This window comes from Pinus tabuliformis, chromosome 9 (assembly GCF_031772625.1).
Source record: "Pinus tabuliformis cultivar Carrire ecotype Pingquan chromosome 9, CPIR1, whole genome shotgun sequence".
NCBI lineage: Eukaryota > Viridiplantae > Streptophyta > Pinopsida > Pinales > Pinaceae > Pinus > Pinus tabuliformis.
Window position 1 is genome coordinate 651,785,737 of NC_142307.1, and position 12,378 is coordinate 651,798,114.

The window sequence follows — 12,378 nt, forward strand, 5'->3', positions numbered from 1 at the left end:
CAAGGACATGATATGTGGTACGAGTGAAAAGGAAAAATATTCTAAATATCATAATTCTCTAGAAAAAATAATAGTCGTTTCGAAAATACAAAGATGAAGATTTGGAGACTAGTTTCCTCCAAGGAATGCACTCTTTTAACTATGAATTTTTTTTTTCAACTTCAAAGATAATTTTTTTTAATAAATTTCAATCATAAAATATTGGTTGAAAAAAATAAATAAGATTGGACAAAATATATCTAAAATTAGAAGAAAAAACTAGAAAATTCTTTAAAACCACACAAACTATTTTCACAAAAAACCATTATATTATATTTTTTTAGATCATACAACAAAATAAGATATATTATCTCACTCCTTATATGATTAAAGAAGAAAACAAGTAATTCTCCATGAAATTTGTTTTCAAAATGTGTAAAACCTTCTAATAAAAAAATTAAATATAGTAAAATGTAAATATACAATTAGATGTTACAAATGGATAAATTAGAAACACACTGATTAAAAGGAACATATTTACATTGTAAATTTACATATTAAGTTTGATGTTGTGTTTACCTTGAGTTGCAAATCACATTAAACTAGGGAAAAGTTTGACTTACAGAGGAATATTTTGAAATTATTTATTTATTTATTTAAAATATATTTTTGAATGTATATATGGATTCAGTTCCCCAAAAATTATAATTCTGCATAGTAAACAACTTAAACTCAAAGTTTTACAAATTTTTACCAAATTTCAATTAAAATTAACTAGAAATAATTCTTGAAAAAATCATTTTCCTCTGTTAATTAAAAACACATAAAATTTAATTTAATATTGCAAATGATTAAAATATAACTTTGAATTGAAATAAATCTTACTTTCAATTAAAGAAAATAAAACTTAAAGATTAATTATATGATGGAAATAGAGAAATATAAGGATCATCACTACTTCTCAGATAAGCTTTTAATATTAATAGCTGACAGCGAAAAGGGGAGGAACAGAAAAGGTCCGCGCCAAGATTACATGGTTTATTTTGGACTCATGTGGAGAGAATTTCATGAAAAGCATGTCAGAATTTTTCCGCTATAGAAAATATGGTAAACTGTGATCACATGAGGGAGGGAATCTTTAAACCAATAAATATGGGTGCCTTTAAATGAATAGTTCAAAGTTTTTTTGGTTCACATCCTTCTCTTCTATCATATGTATGGTAAACTGTGATCACATGAGGGAGGGAATCTTTAAACAAATATATATGGGTGCCTTTAAATGAATAGTTCAAAGTTTTTTTTGGTTCACATCCTTGTCTTCTATCATATGTATTTGGAGTGGTTTTTTTTTTTTTTCAATGTGTGTACCTCAATGTTTGGATTTCACTCAAATGTTTGTGTACCTCAATGTTTGGATTTCACTTTGTATGAGTGGAATGCTTTTAACATGTAGTTTTCTTTTAATTTTTGTAATTGTGATATGATATATATTTGACTTTTTAACTCATGTTATTGAATTTTACTTCGGGTTGTTTGATAAAACTTTCTCCCATTCAGTAGAAATATAAAACCTTGTCTTTTTGTGATATTCCAATAATTTATTGAGAAGCTATGACTCTATAAAACACATGAACGTTGAAGTAAAAAATGGTTGCTACATAATCGCGCCCTATCTTATTTCTATTTTCATATTATAATGCTTTAATAACACTTTATTTAATATGTTTTACTGAATTATATATAAGCCCTAATATTTACATGTGCCCTAATATCTACATGTGGTCTAAGTTGATGAACAGCTACTACCTAATGCATTATAAACTATGTGATAATTTCAATGTTTGAGTTAATCCCTTGGAGTTTCGAGGTTACCAACACCTTGTTGTTTCATTTTTCTTGTTCATATTTTTCACATTGATATGCAAGTTAGGGTTTGGTGACCCACTCATTGTGCATTTTCCCTCTATGTTTCACCCTTATTCCTGGTTGAAACCCTCTTGGATTCTAACCATGGAAACACTTATCCAGTTTAAATCCATTGGAACTGAGATAGTAGAGGCATATGATAAATGTGCACACTTGTTTCACAAATTCAACTAGAGGGACTTCATTTAGTTGTTTTATGGTTATATTAAATGGGTTGTCAAGGGTTTAGCCTCTTCTTTCAAAATTAAGAAAGCCCGAGTGGGTGATCTTGAAATGGTTGCAGATATTGATTTTATTGTAGCAGAAACTGATCTCCCATTTGAGATAGAGAAATGTTCTAAAAATTGTGCAATGTGTGACATTCCTTGGAAGAAACTTATAGTCAAAAAGGTTGTGCATATCATGTGAAAGGTATGCCAAATTCCCCTTTGAAATCTAAATGGTGTAATTTACTACTTTTGTTGCATGAGCATGTTACTTGTGAAGGGTGACACAGAGTGATTTTTATATATCATAAAAGATTGTTAATGGAATTTCTCATCCATAAACAAAATTTTCTCTTTTATCTATACAATTGCCCAACTAAAATGTCCTTCACATACCAATCATGTCGTAAGAAATCTCCCATTTGAGAGGGGGAAATGTTCTAAAATTGTGCAATGTGTAACATTCCTTGGAAGAAACTTTCAAAAAAGGTTGTGCATATCATGTGAAAAGTATGCCAAATTCCCCTTTGAAATGTAAATGGTGTAATTTATTACTTTTGTTGCATGAGCATGTTACTTGTGAAGGGTGACACAGATTGATTTTTATTTATCATAAAAGGTTGTTAATGGAATTTCTCATCCATAAACAAAATTTTCTCTTTTATCTATACAATTGCCCAACTAAAATGTCCTTCACATACCAATCATGTCGTTAGAAATATCGAAGAACACTCTTTCATCACAATTTTATCTATATTCCAGTTAGACACCAGTTGCCAAAGACAAGGGATGAATAGGATCATTTCATAGATCGAAATGGTTTCGAAAAACCCCAATTACACAAGTATACTAATTCCTCAACTCTTTGTGCACAGAACCCTACGTTGGACAGTCTTGTTCAATCACAATGACGTCATTAATTATAGAATGATTGTGAAGAATCATTTCATGAAGAAAACCATTTTGTTCCAAATGATAACAACGTTGGAACCCGCAGAGCTAATTGTGTTCTCTTAACTAAAAGATGACGAAGGGTACTATTGTCTTTCATATGGAATTAAAATAAGAATTTAAGGATAAAAGAGAAGTGAAATAATCCAGGGTAAATCTCTGGCACAAAATTGTACCTAAAGAACCTGCAAATTCAGAGGAAAATTTCCTCAGCAAGGTGAAATAGATGTTATAATACTCCTAAAAATGATGATTTTTTCATATAAAGGCTCATCCTGAAACCTTTCCAAAAATAAATACGCCACAGGTCCAAGATAATTTGGGAATTTTAAGTTGATGTCGCTTGTTGTGGTGATAGTTCTCCAAGAAACGTCCATTCGAATGAGCTTAAATTAAGAAAATGTAATGGTACCCACAATACTTGCTCATTTTCTTGTGGGTTGAAAAGTGTATAAGTCAGCTTTTCCATGAAAATAACCAACTTAGAACTTCAATTCAAGCTAAAGAAAAACACACGGAAGATAAATCTTCCAGTACAAAAAAACAAATCACTGTCTAACGATACACATTATTATGAGGTCATCGATGGTGAAGGTAGTTATATATTCTGAAGTACATGGTTATGATCCTTATATGTAATGAATTCATTGTTATCTATGTTCGATATTTTTTAAGTTTTCAAGGTTTATTCCTATTTTGATTTATTTTACTAAATTTTAAAAAAATGACAAATATAGAATCCCTCATTTTGTAGAAGCCCTATCTTGTTGTCCATATAAATGTTTAATATAAGGACTTTTGGTTGTAACGAGTCCTCCATATATCTTGTTGTTCATATAAATATTTAAGATAAAGGTTGTTGGTTGTAACAAGTCCTCTTTATTCTCTAGATGGTGACCTTAGATTCCACAATGGTAGATAACAAAGGTATAAAGGAGAGAAGTCATAATGAGTAGATCTAAGTCATAAAGGAGATGAGTCATGCCTTAAATGATTCCATTGTAAATTTTTCTTATTAAATGGATAGGTTTATTTGTTTTATAATAGAGTTCTCACACTTTTAATTTAATTATTATTAATTATTAGGTGAATGGTAGAGATTTAACCTCCATGGAATATGCTATAATAGTCATAGTAGTATTCACATATCCATATCAAGCGTTAAGATTTATATCCAAGTTAATTATGGTATTTTAATTAATTGATGTCAAAATTTTTAATTAAATAAAACATCATATCAACACATGTCATATTGGACATGTGATATTGATAAGCCATGGTATTGACCCATACTATTGTAATAATAGATATTAACTTGAGTTAAGAATTTCTATGGTAAAATGGGGATAAAAATTTAAAATAAATTTATAATTTAGTTAAATTTTATGATTTCTTTTTATTTGGGTAATGTGAGATGTATAATAGGGAACGTCTTTTGATGCTTATCATGGATTAGTGTATATAGAAATCATTTAATTTATATGGTTGCACTAGTTAAAAAAAACTTGTAAAAGATCACATTATGGGGCATGTAGTCTTGTTGATTTGTTTCTTGTTATACGCTAGGGATGCTAAATACAACATCAACCAATGGGTAAAGACAATGTAACCTTTTATATTTTTACTAGACATTGCTTTATGTATATATACAAAATTGTTCTCAAAATGGCAGTGAAACTACTCTATAGTGGACATGCATATCATGCAAATATATTTGTATATGTCAAGTACATAATATATGGTATATTGAAAAGGAATAATCTTTAAAATCTTATAGTTCTCTAGAATAAATTATAGTTGTTTTGAAAATACAAGGAATAAAGTTTGAAGAATAGTTGTCTAAGGAATACATTATTTAAACTATGAATTTTATTTCTCGTGCTCTAGTACAAAATTGTAGCTATTCAATATTGTATAAAAACTAAAAAAATATTAAGAAAATATATCTAAAGTTACAAAAAAAAAGAGCAATGCGAAGCAAGAAGCAAAAAATAATCAAAATTCTTTGTACACTTCAAACCATACAAAGTAAAATATGCATGTTATTTTGAGAAGAAAACTCTATACTAAAAAAAATTGAACACACAAATCCAATAACCAAAATAAGTTAAATTATCTCACTCCCCATATGATTCACAAAAAGAGGTAAACACATGAATTATTCACTTTAAAATATATTTTCAAATATTTAAGACCCTAAGTATTCAAGTAGATTTAAAATATTTAAAATGTATTTAAATTATGAATATTAAAAAAACGCATTTTTAATATAATTTTAGGTACTAAAACAATTATATAAATTAAATGGCTAGTAAATATCACATATCACATGCCCAAAAAACCATAACTCATTTCATATGCAACTTGTTCATAAGATATTTTGTTAATTAATCAATTCAACTAAAATGAGGAAAAAAGCATAACTACCTTGCACATAAATCTCGGTCCTTGATTTCTCTATACTAGTAAAAATATTATAGAATATTTAATGGTCCTACCATAAATTTAATAATAATTAATAATTAGATTAAAAATTTGGGATCCCTATTCTATTTTAAAAGAAACATGTTTATCGATATAATTAAGTTTGACTTCATCTTAAATATGAGTTACCAATCACATTTAAAATGAGTGAACATATAATTTCATATAAAAAACTTGTGATTTTCAAATTAAAAAATTCATATAAAACTCAAGAGTAAATCTATTACTATTGACACAAAAATGAAAATATGCTATAAATATATTGAAACCTAAATGAAAATATGCTATATATATTATTGAATACATAAAATTGGAAGAAATAACAAAAATGTAACTAGCTCTCTTAGTGCACTTCTAATAAAGTTGAAGGACCATTAATTGTTGATAGTAGAAAGCACAAGGCCAGAAAGAGCGTATGAAAGTATCTGTTGTTACCAAGCAACACAGGTAAGATATAACTACTTCCAATTGGAAAACTTAAGATTTTCAAATTAAAGAAAATAAAACTTAAACTTAAAGAGAGTAACTCGAGTCTACTGGTATTGAAGCTAAATGAAGAAATAGGGAAATATAACGAGCTAACTCTCTACGATCACTTATTCCCTGGTTAATGTTGTAATATTAATTGAATTGATGACAGCCAAAAGTAGAAGACCCGGAAAGGCCTGCGCCAAGATTATATAAATTACTAATTACCGTTATAAAAAATGGAAAGTTAAATTTAAATTCAAATTCAAATTCGAGTGTAAACATTCTTACATAAAATACTATTCACCAAGAGTCAAAGATTCCACATTAAATTCAAATATAAATTCAAACCTGAACATTCCAAATTTGCACCGATGTTGATAGATGATATGGATGTGAAGAGAATTTCTCGAAAAGCATCCCAATCTTTTTGGTTAAGAAAACCCAACTTAACATATATGGAAAATCATGCCTTTTTAACATATATGGAAAATCTGAAAAATGACAAGGAGTTTAGGGTTAGTAAACAGTCATCTATTTCAAAGTCAGTTGAACTATTACCTGTATATTTGGATATGAATATCGTGGTAATCTCTGTAATTCTCTACACGGAGTATAACAATAAATAAATAAATCGATGTAAATAATACAAATTCAAACCCAAAGCATTAGCAATTGAGAGGGTTTCAGTCGCAAGATTTTCCTCCCAACACGTAACACGTCAGGGACCTAATGAGGGAAGCTGAGTGAGACAGGAGGAGGCAGTTACTTTGTAACTCAATATAGGTTCGTGATCGACGTTTAGCCAATTCATCGGATATGGTACAAACGCAGTTGCAATAAGTAGAAATTTCCAAAGTTTCATTGAATAAATATTTTATCATAAAATAATGTATATTGATAAGTAGAAGGACAGAGAGAAAGATTATTCATTTGTTATGCTTTGAAAAGGAAGAAAAGAGACGGAATACAGAGAAAGAAGAAAAATTACCCGCAGAAAAAAGAAAACAAAAATTGAAAATATCAGTAAAATTAGTAAAAATTTGTTTTTCCAATTCTCAATTTAGAAAAGAAACAGAAAATAAGTGAAAGTAGCTTATCCTTTCTTTGTTATAAGATTCTATAAATAGAAATAAATAGAGTTTAGATGACATATATAAAGAAGGAAGATAAAAATTTAAAAAGGCAGAACAAAATAGAAAGTAAAATTTATATTAGAAAATTTCTGTTTTTTCAATCTTGGAAACTGAAATGTGTGAAGTAACTTAATTTTAAGGAATTAGTTTTTATTTATGGAAGGATTGATGTTGTGGAGAAAAGATGAATAGTAAATTTTTTAGATAATTTTATTTCTAAAATTGTTATATTATTTAAAATTAATAAAAAATTATTCATAATTCAAAATAAATTGAGAAAAAATTAATTAAAAAAATGCTTTAATGATGTGTATTATAGAATTTTTTAGGAATTATTTTTTTCATTAGAATTTTTATATTAGAATTTTTATAGTATCGAATCAAATTCAAATTCGAACTTGGTAACTGTTCTTTGTTCACATCTCATCTGTATTTGCAGTGAAAATTTTTCTATTTGCATTTTGGAAGTGATTTCTCTGGTGTATGTGAATGTTTGTGTGGCTGTTACTCTATGTGGATTCCTCTATTTTTGTCTTTTCTGTCTCTGTGTTGTGTTTCTGTGCCGTGTAGATTTTGATGGAGTAGAGAAGTAGGATGAACGAAGAGCCGAATTGTTTCATCATTTGCAAATTCATTGTATTTGCAGCAAAAGAGCTTCGTCTTTGTGTACGACAGTTCATTTTATTTGCAGTAAAAGAGCTTCATGTTGTCGATGTTGATCTCTATGTCTACATGACTGTGACTCTATGCATTTCGTTCCTGTGGGTCTTTCTGTTATGTCTATATGTCAGTACCCTGTGATATGAATTGACTAATAGTCAGCGACAAGGGATGCATGGAAGAATGAAAGTCAATTTCATGAAGGGAGGTATTTACAGTGGAGACGAGGAAACTAGAGAGCCGTAATAGTGGGATTTGTTACAGCTATGACAAGTATTTTATTTATTTATTTTATATTTATATTTATGATTTATTCTTTGATTTTAGTTGGCATAGATTATAGTACTACCTGGCTCGCCTAATGTTAATGTTTTTAAGTATTTAGGATGTGTTATTGCTCCCTCGATGTCATTAATCTCCTTTAATCTTTTTTCTCTCTTCTTCGTCCCCCGCAAACCCATTAATTCCTCTTAAGTTTTAGCTTTCTTTAGATATTCTTGCTTTGTTCGTGGTCCTAAAGCCTTTCAATCTTCTTCTTGTATTCTGTTTGATCTCATTGCAATGTTATTTATCATAAATCCTAGTTTTCTTGAGATATTCTTGCTTTGTTCACGGTCCTAAAGCCTTTCAATCTTCTTGTTGTGTTCTGTTTGATCTTATTGCAATGTTGTTTATCATAAAGCCTGCAAAACAACTTTGGTTCTCGCTCTCCAACAATATATGAAATTTTTTCCGAGTCGGGCCTCTCAAACATGATAAAATGTCAGATACTCAGAGTCCGGTGAAGCTTTTCGTAAGCTCTGGCACGCTATATCCTTCCCTATTTCACCTTTCCAATTTTTTATTCCCTCTTGCAATACTATAAGTTTTTCTTGAGAACCGACGAATCTTGAAACCACCTTCAGAAACTTCGAGACTCCTCCACATATCATGACTATCTGCTTCAACAATAGGGTAGAATTATCTTTCTATTCAACCTCAATCTTCTGGCATTTATCAATTTTTTTTCCTGGAGGCAAAGTTACATTGTCTATATAAATAAAAACTATCTTTGTTTTTCACTTTGTTGTTCTCCCGTATTCAAATCTCTTATTATAATTGTTTATTGAAACTTCAATATATCTATAGTTGATGCTATATTGTCAAATAATGTAACAAAATAAAATCTATATGCTTCTTTGTTTGCATCAAACAGGTGCGCAAACACAACATCGGAAAGGGTAGACTTTCTGACTGCTACAAATGTTGTAACAATAAACTTTGATAAACTCAGTAATTATTTTTTAAAATAACATTTGTGTTCACCAAAATTACCTGCCTTTAGGGGAGCGTCATTTGAGTAGCTCCCCTCATTTTTCACTGCTCATATTGAACTAGTCATTGTGATTCTCATGTGGATAGTGGCATGTACCGAGATAATTCGAATTCTCTTTGTATATGGGTATCTGTTTCATAACTCGGGGACTCATTTCTCCTCTTAACATTCTCCTATGATGTAAGAAATTCCAGGGCTATATGCAATTTCTCTTCGCTCAATTCTATAATTAATATATTTTAATCATTTTTATATCTTTATACATTTTAGACCTGAATTTTTGAACTCTCATATCATTATTTATTGTAAATTTTTATGTAAAAAAACTTTGATATTCTTACTTATTTTCAAATTTTTATATAAATTATTTTTTTATATAAACTATTTTATTACCTTTCTTTCTTTATTTTCTCTTTTTTTTTAATATTTGGATTTTTTTAAATTTTAAATATTTAATTTATTTATTAAATACTTGTATTAAATTATTTTATATATAACAAATTAAATTAATATCATATAACTAAAGTTATCGTTCTATATTTTATTGTATTTGATTTATATCATTTATATTTATATGGTTAATTTTTTTTTTTTTTTTTAAGCTTGGCATGTTAATTCCATTTTCTATTAAACAAAGGCAAATTTACACTACATAGATTGGCTAGGTGGCCTCAACTTGCCTAGAAGGGAAACCAAGTCTCTTAGCCACCTATCCCCATTGTAATTCATACAAAAATAGTAGTGTTAATCTATCTAGCCAAATGAGATATGTCTCTGTTTTATGTCCATATACTAAATATATATTTGAACTTATATTTTCATAACAAAAATTGAAAGCTATCCTCATATAACAAAAGTATGCATGGTTAAGTGACTATCCCTTATGCTCCTTCGAGGTAGATTCGATGGGTGTCAGATCCTTAGCTGATGCCCTAGGAATCTCATTCAGTTCCAGTATTCACGGGATGTGGCAGTCAATTCTATCTAACCTGATGTCTTGTTTTTGAAGCTAGAAGAGAATTTTCTGCAAATATTTCTTGTAACTTGGCATACCTTGGAGTGTTATTGCCATTCCAACATAAATTTGTTCCATTGCTTTGCCCAATAAACTCTTCATCAACCAATAAAGATATAGAGTTTGTTTGAATTTCGTAATTCATCATTTGGTGTTCCCCGAGTCTGGGACTAAAGTCCTCCAGTTGTCCATATCTTATTTTGTCTCACTGCCTTGTTTTATTTCCTCCTCCCACTCTTCTAACAATTTATGAATTCCTTCATATGTCCCCTGATGGCAAGCCTCCACCACTTCAGTGATAAGGTGTTCTATCGACTTCCTTCTTCTGTGGGGCTCCAATGTGCTTGGCTCCTTATCCTTTTCTGGGTCCTGGGCCTCTCCTTCCTCATACTCATCCTCTTGCACGTCAAGCCATGTCTAGATTTCCTAAGTGACAACAACAATTTGTTAATCCAAAACAAATCACTACAGTTTGGTACCTTTACTGTTTTTTTTGCTAGCACAATGAGGCACTCCATACTTATCCTCTCCTCTTGCTCTTTGAGTCTCAATGCTAGGGTGGTCCACAGAATGAACACTACAACGAGGTTGTTTCCAGCTTTTCACTCTCACTCCCCTTTACAATACCCAACAACTTCCGTTCATATGCAGATAAGCCTTCCCTTGCCTAAACCAATTGTGCATTCCCTTCCTCCTCCTTACTGTATGCTAGGAAGAAATTGGGACCCCTTCCCCCTCTGCCCAGGAAATAATAGCTTTGCCTCTCACTTTCTCCCAATTAGATTTCCGGTCGAGGTCTTTGTCTTTTCCATAGCCCCGAGAGAAATTTTAATTAACCCAATGCTTGATTTTTCTGCAACTATAAGGTTTGTCTCCCATGCACTTTAACGACTACTACCCGCTTTCCCCATATTTCATCTCATTTCCCTTACCCATTTTCTTGCTACTGTCAGCCTCACACCCAGTGCAGTTTAAGGGGCCCGACATTATCATACGAGGCAGCATGAGTTTATCCTCCCATTGATCATACGCAAGACCCAACTGGAAAATAATATAGACACAGAACCAGGAAATTTCCACCAATTGCCTTCCCTATTTCCATCAGCAGTTCTCTACCCCCTAGGACATCTTCCTATTTTCCCCTATCTTATGCCAATGAAACGCCAACCATACCTGATTACAGTGAAGGAATAAGGTTGAAAAAAATACCCAAGTTCAATTGCAAGTCTTCTTCGAGCTTAAAGTCATGAGGTTCATCTCCTTCCCAGTCTACCGCAATACCACCTTTCGACACAGGCATACACTCTAACAATGCTCTCATACCTACCGTGCCTTCCTTTATTTCTCACCTCACCTCCTGTCCTGCCACCTTTACCACCACCCTCGCATGCACTCATGCCAAGGGTCACTGCACCCATTTCCCTGAGCATGTGGGGGGGTGATAGTACTAATTTCAGAGGTACTTGTGAAGGGTGACACAGAGTGATTTTTATATATCATAAAAGATTGTTAATGGAATTTCTCATCCATAAACAAAATTTTCTCTTTTATCTATACAATTGCCCAACTAAAATGTCCTTCACATACCAATCATGTCGTAAGAAATCTCCCATTTGAGAGGGGGAAATGTTCTAAAATTGTGCAATGTGTAACATTCCTTGGAAGAAACTTTCAAAAAAGGTTGTGCATATCATGTGAAAAGTATGCCAAATTCCCCTTTGAAATGTAAATGGTGTAATTTATTACTTTTGTTGCATGAGCATGTTACTTGTGAAGGGTGACACAGATTGATTTTTATTTATCATAAAAGGTTGTTAATGGAATTTCTCATCCATAAACAAAATTTTCTCTTTTATCTATACAATTGCCCAACTAAAATGTCCTTCACATACCAATCATGTCGTTAGAAATATCGAAGAACACTCTTTCATCACAATTTTATCTATATTCCAGTTAGACACCAGTTGCCAAAGACAAGGGATGAATAGGATCATTTCCTAGATTGAAATGGTTTCAAAAAACCCCAATTACACAAGTATACTAATTCCTCAACTCTTTGTGCACAGAACCCTACGTTGGACAGTCTTGTTCAATCACAATGACGTCATTAATTATAGAATGATTGTGAAGAATCATTTCATGAAGAAAACCATTTTGTTCCAAATGATAACAACGTTGGAACCCGCAGAGCTAATTGTGTTCTCTTAACTAAAAGATGACGAAGGGTACTATTGTCTA